Genomic DNA, 7,158 nt, shown 5'->3' with positions numbered 1-7,158 from the left:
AAAAAGGAACAGTTCAGTCTAATTAATGTCCGATGGCCCATTGACTTGAAAAAATATTCTATACATATGAAATTGACAGTGGGCGGGGCTACCCGACTCTCCCCTATATATATGCACTTTTCTTTAATTTAAACTTTACTCATAATTAAAAAAAAGCATTATAATTTTTATTGTATCATTTCTAATATTTGGCGGCACATTTTAAGAATTTAGCGGCACACAAAAGTGCCGCTGCACAGTGGTTGAGAATCACTGGACTAACAGCTAAAACTATAATACTATCCGGTTTCAACCCAAAGTGACACATTTATGTAGTGTCTCCAGGTTGTATTATGTCTATGTGTGTCATACGTAAGTCTGTTGGTTATCTCATAGAAAAGTGATTGCAAGATTTTGCGAATTAAAAGATGAAGTAAGAATTCTCATATCTGAACATGCACCTCCATTATCTCAAACATTATTGGATGTTGAAAATTGTGTCTGAGTGAGCTCGACACATCGCTGCGAGAAACAAGCATAATTATTTCCAAGGTACCGAGAAAAAATGACGACACTCTCTTAAAATTGAAATTTCGGGATGATGCATTAAATGTTGAAAATATTGAATGTTTTCCTAATTTGCATTATACTTTTGTATTAAGTAACGCAATTCTCGATCTCTCTAATTCTTTTAAAATTGATACCTCCTAAGATCTTTCTTTTCTGATGCTGCGACAAAAAATGCAGGAAAAGATGGGATGCTAAAGATGACATTAAACTGTCAAAAATAAATATACGCAAATTTATTGAAACTTTCCCCCCTTTTTTTCTTTTTTTTTTCTTGACCAAACCGTTTTCTGGTATATGCTCCGAACGAACTTTTTGTCAAAGTGACGAAATAACCTTTGTTACGTCTGTAAAGAAACGAATTACGTCAATGGTAATGAAATATTTCTTCTTTTATTATCTCAGAAAATAATAATAACGGGTGTGCCTAATATATTTGATCTTCTAATAATTACTTTATCGAGAGCTCCATATAGCTGGGTCACCTTTAAAACACAGGAAAGGCAAATATAACAGAGAGATATGTTATACCCATGCCTAAAGTGAGATTTAAACCCCGGATCTTCCTGGTACGAGCTCAACTCCATGTCCACCATACGTCCCGGTCGGTTTATTTCGCAACTTTATTTTCAATCGTTCAAATTTCATCCTAGATTTGTCATTCTAATCTCCCACAATGCACTACGATGAGGCTTCGGGTAGAGTAAACATTTTCGTCATACATTAGAGAGTTCCAGTTTATTTACAAATCTCGTGATTTCGTTAAGAAATAATTCTGAAATTTGACGAAATATATCTCAAGCATTGCTGAATCGGTCAAAAATTAGAGTTTCCTTTCTGAAAAGTTTAGGTAGAAGATATTTACTAATATTCCAGGCTTAAAAAAATACTTAACAAGAAAAGTCATGAAGAAAAAAAGTTCACTTTTTAGAATTGTTATAAATAGAATTGTTTAAATAGTGTTGTTTTTGTATAATATTCATAGTATATATTTCGGGAAAAAAATCATTAATACCGTTCATTATACTACTAAGATGTTTGTATTAAGTAAAAATGAGGATACAATCTTAGGTTTGTAAAATTAAATATAATTAAGATCTTATGTTCTTTTCGGTTTTTATTTTATTTTATAAAAATAGATTCTTTTCTTTAAAAAAACGTTAAACTTATAGAGTGTCTCAAAGTGTAAGACGCTGAATACTCCTGTGTTAATAAAATAGGAGTTTTTAAAAAATTAATAATTTTTAAAAAATAAGTTTTCTTTAAAATCGTAATTCGAACTGAAATAAAATAAAATAATCCTATTTCAAAATTTTTGTAAAAGAATTCTTTAACTTTCTCTAGTTTTACTTCACTAAAAATTTCCCTTTAATTATTCATTTATTTTTTGATAAAAATAAAGATTTTTGTTCTCATTGCAGAAAATTAATATACATTAAAATCTTTCTAATAAAAAAGTATTTCCTGTATTTTAAATTCATATAATATCTTTATTATTATTATTCAACTTAAATTACTATTATTTTGCTTGCGTTTTTCTTCAAGAAATAGGTTTTACAGTCATTAAAAAAAGTTAAGTTTAATTGATGTTTCAAAATAAATTTGTTGTATTTTCCAGAGAAATATTTACTTTTTTTTTTCTTCATGTAAATACACATAAAATAATTTTAAAAAAAAATCTATAACTCATTTTTAAATATCAAGAAATGCGATTTAAAAAGTATTTATCAGTATCAATCTCGCAGTCATGACTCAGATGTCTTAATCATTCGGCCATACATCCGTTTACCCAAGTCGAAATACGTGATGGTCCCATCTAAATATTTTGATGGTTTATGATGATTTCAGTTCGATTTTTGATGGTCCAACAATATATGATGGTCATCAGTTTCCACCAATTTTTATAAAATGTTCATGGGTTTCGGTTTTCCAGCAAACTACAATCATTGCATGTTGGAAATGCTGCTTTAATATTATGATGGTTGACCATCAGGAGATGTTTGATTTTCATGGGTCAACAAAATTCCCACACCTTATGATGGAAAATATTACCTATTGATGGTTGAAATCATTAATTATATTAAACCACTAATAGAAAGCCATTAAAAGTTTTGCACTTTTAATAAAAAATGAGCTAAAACTTTAAAGGGTTATATCCAGCAGTCGTGTCAGCAAATTCTTAACCCAGCTCAAAGTTTCGTTTTTATAGGAATTTTCTAGATTTGTATTTCACTAGCAGGTAAATATTAGATATTTCGTTATACAAAATTAGTGCCTGTAACATTTCTTTAGACTTTGCTGAAAAGGAATTTATAAGTATATCAATTCCCTTAGGTTAAAAATTCCCTCTATACTGGGTCAAGTCAATATCGAGATGTGAAGCACATTCAAATTTCTAAACAATGAAATAATAACTTTTAATTTTTTGTAATGGTCTGTCTTTCACAAAATATGTACTAATGGTTTAAACGAGTGATCTCAAAAATGCTGATCAATCAGGGTTAATTATTAATTAAGCTACGAAGCGTACTTTCTCTGAATAAATCTACCTTTTTTAAACGGATTTGAATTTTTAACTATCAATAAATAGAGGAAGAAACAGCAATCTGGAAAATATGGTGCCAATAGCTTCGGCAGTTTCGATCCCTTATTGCTAATTTCACTTTTTATGCGTTTCCCATACCTCAAAAATATTTTAAATTATTCGAAAAATTTTTGCATACACTTATAGGTTTAAGCCAACGAAAGCAAAAATGTTAATAGTTTTTTTATTATTTTTATCACTTTTTTAATAAGGGTCGAAAAATATTAAATTATAAGTTATAGCAATTTTTAAGCCATTTCAAATGACAAAAATACAAAATTTGTGCGAAATCGGCTGAATAGCTTCTGAGTTATAAATTTTTAAAAAGTTCTCATTTTTAAATTTATTTTTGAGAAACCATTTTACCGATTTCTTTCAAAGTTTGTATTTGTGTCATTTTAAATTAGATAGTTTAAAATGATATACGTATTGGTATAAAAAAGTTATAATTTACTCGATACTTATTAAACAAAATAATAAAAATGCATTAAAAATTATTTTTATCTTAAGAGAAATTAAACGTATAATTAAGTGCAAAAATTTTAAAAAAGGGTTTGATCAGTCTAATGACTAAAAGCTTCCCCTGTATACCTTATTTTTGAAAGAAAAAAAGCATAATGATTAATCAATACAGCAAACAATAAGTAAAATATTTAAGTAAGTATATATTATCATCAGTGTTATACGGGGGTAAGTACAAAATAATGAAAATACTTCTATACTTCTTAAATTTTTTTCATATTTCTCAAGAAATACTTAGAGAAAAAATTAAAAAATTTCAGAAGTGTTTATATCATGCGATTTCCTATAGGAGAGAGTCGGGTAGCCCCGCCCACTTAAGGAGTATTGCTTATATTTCTGTATAATACTGAGTAATAATCAATATTTTTGTATGTCTCTATTGTTTTACCATCTAATTAAATAATGCAATAAGAATAAACCAAAAAAGGAATAGTTTAACTTAAAAAAATGGAAATTTAAAAAAACATTTTTTTTAGCTCTTTTCAAAATGTATCGGGTCGCTCCGCCCAGTTACAAAAATTATGTTTTTTGACTGTATATATTGACAATAGATAAACCTTATTTATCATTTTTATCACAAAATTGTTTTATTTATTACATATTAACATACTTTTAGTGAATTCTATAATTTAATAACAACAATATTTGTTGTTAAAAATGCATATAACATTCAAATTTGAAGCAATAAAATAATAATCTTTGCAACCGTACATTTATCGACGAAATAAAATTGGGCTGTGATACCCGACATTCATGTGAGCGGGGCTACCCGAAATCCAATTTTTTTGTAAATTTGTAATGACTCGAACAATTTTTCACACATAAACTTCTTTCTTCGTACAAATTAAACTTAAGACTACATACTTTAATGCTGTATGTAAGATAAAATTATTTTTTTAGTATTAAAATGAAGTTTAATCGAAACATTAAACCAATTTTTCTTAATTTCATGACTACCGTATTCAACATATTTTCAAAACTATTGCTTACCATGTTAAGAGCTGCATAATTAATTGAAACTTTGAAAATAATCTTTTTTTAATAATGCCCGATGGCCCATTGACTTGAAAAAATATTCTATACATATGAAATTGACTGTGGGCGGGGGTACCCGACTCTCCCCTACATGTCTATAAAAATTAAAGCTTTTGAAAATTTCAGGGATCGACAATAAATTAGAAACAAAAAAAATTTTTAAGCCTACTATGTTAAAAATATATCGATAATAATCTTCTAATTAAATTTGGTTGTTATATTCCATAACTGAATATAATAACCGAACAATTTCGTAAACTTATCTTAAATACTCATGGAGATATGGGCATTTTTTTTAAACTAATTATTTTGACTTGCATTTTCTTACTATAACTATAGAAATATTCAATGAAATTGAAAAATCGTTTTTAGAAATTTTTTAATGAATTATTAAAATATCATTTTAAAATTTGAAAAAGATTCATTAAAAATTACGCAACATATAAGTGTTTAAAGGAATTATTTCATACTGCGCTTCCGCGGCAAACATTTAAATAAAAATGTTTTCATAATGTTTTCATTTTTTTAATCATATTTAGTAAAATAAAGAAGAACTTGAACTATTCGAACATCTTGAAAATGTCATAAGTTTTTGAAAATATTTAAAATAGTTTTCGTACTTTTTCTCTTTTCTTTTCTGCTAAGGGGTTTTCCATCATTTATAAAATTGTTATATACAACTGTTATATATAACTATTATATATAATAAATTTATTATACATAGTAAATTTTATTTTTTATTATATAACGAACTTTAATTACAAATCATAATGCCCTGAAATGATGATACGGAACAAAATGAGATGATATTAGGAAATGAAACACATGAAATAATTTAATCGGGAAAGATTCTATGTAATGTCTAAGCCATTTTTAATAAATCTGATTGATTGATCAAAATATAATTTGAGGAAAGCCCCTTACCACTAAAAGCTTTCTTTAAATTTTCCTAAACTACTTAGATAACTACTAAGACCTTTTTACATTTTTAAGATATCCAAGTCGGTTTCTTTTCAGAAGTTTCCAAATAGAGTTTAAAATAAATGCATGAAGAAAAAAATTTTTTTTAATGTTTTTTGTGCTTGCACCGTATAAAAGGATTACTTTAAACACTTATATCTTGCGCCACTTTTATTTTTTTTAAATTTTATAATAATATTTATAATATTATCGAAAAATTATAGAACGTTCTTTTTTAAATTTTATTGAATATATTTGCTGTTATAGTTAGAAAATGCAAAGAAAAATAATTAATCTAAAAAAATGTCCAAGTCTCCATGAATATTTAAGCTAGATTTACGACATTTTGTGCATTGTTGCAGATTTTAACCAAAGTAATAGATTTACGTTACAAGTTTATCGCCATAGTTTTTGATATAGAATATTCACGAAATTTGTTTTTTGTTCTTAATTTATTGCAGTCCCCTCAAAGTTTTAAATGCTTTAAACTTTATTGATATGCATGAGAAATTGTATTATCTAAAATTTTCTAAAGTTTCAAAATGCTTCTGGAGAAATAAGAAATGTGTTAGTATAGAAGTTTTTTTTTTATTATTTCAACAACTCCTGTTTTTGTTTTTCTCTTTCAATATTAAGTGTTTTCTTTATTATAATTCATTACAATTATTCATTACTATTGTTCAATACTAATATTCATTACATTTAACAATGAGTTTTTATTCTAGAAAATAAGTCGAAATTCGTAATTTTTGCAAGTATATATATACAATATAAGTACCTGCAAAACCAACCTACCTAAAACGTACCTAGAAAATATGTATACTATAATATATTTACAATAGCAAAAATAAATTTAAAAAATCTCAAGAGAATGTTTGAAACCCTGACGGTAAACGTAAAGATATCGCATTTCGAAATGAGCTACTCTTAAGTAAGTTATTTATTCTGATTTTATTTTTGTAAAAACATGCAAAAGCTTTGAAATTTCTAGACGAAAAACACTCTTTATTTGAGAATTTTTTTTAAGAGAGAAATTTCTATTTAACTATGAAAAACATATAATTTAACTTAAATGTTTAGTTGTGTAGTTTAAGTCTTTAAAAATATTTTAAAAAAAAGAACCTATACGTGAAATCTACGATGCTGCGAAAATTTTCTGTATCGGTACAACAACAAATTGAGAAAAATCGAACACTTACAATTTTTAATAACGTAGCTATCTTTAAAGATAAAAAACTAAACCCTCATTTAGTTAAATAGGTTTAATCTTGTTTAGTTAATAGATTTAATAAATAAAAAATCAATAATAAAATATTTTTCATGGTCCTGAAGCATAATAATTAGCATTTTACATTTAGTTGCACCCAATATTATCATCAAATAAAAACATGCACATTATCTTCCTTTCAATAATACACAATAATACAGACAAAAAGGTGGGAGGAAAATTACCACAAAAGTTTTATTTAATATCATATGCATTCTAACTATTTCAAGAAATTTTTCTTATG

The sequence above is a fragment of the Parasteatoda tepidariorum genome, chromosome 6 (genome assembly GCF_043381705.1).
Source record: "Parasteatoda tepidariorum isolate YZ-2023 chromosome 6, CAS_Ptep_4.0, whole genome shotgun sequence".
Classification (NCBI taxonomy): domain Eukaryota; kingdom Metazoa; phylum Arthropoda; class Arachnida; order Araneae; family Theridiidae; genus Parasteatoda; species Parasteatoda tepidariorum.
Note: the sequence above shows the minus strand (reverse complement) of the source record.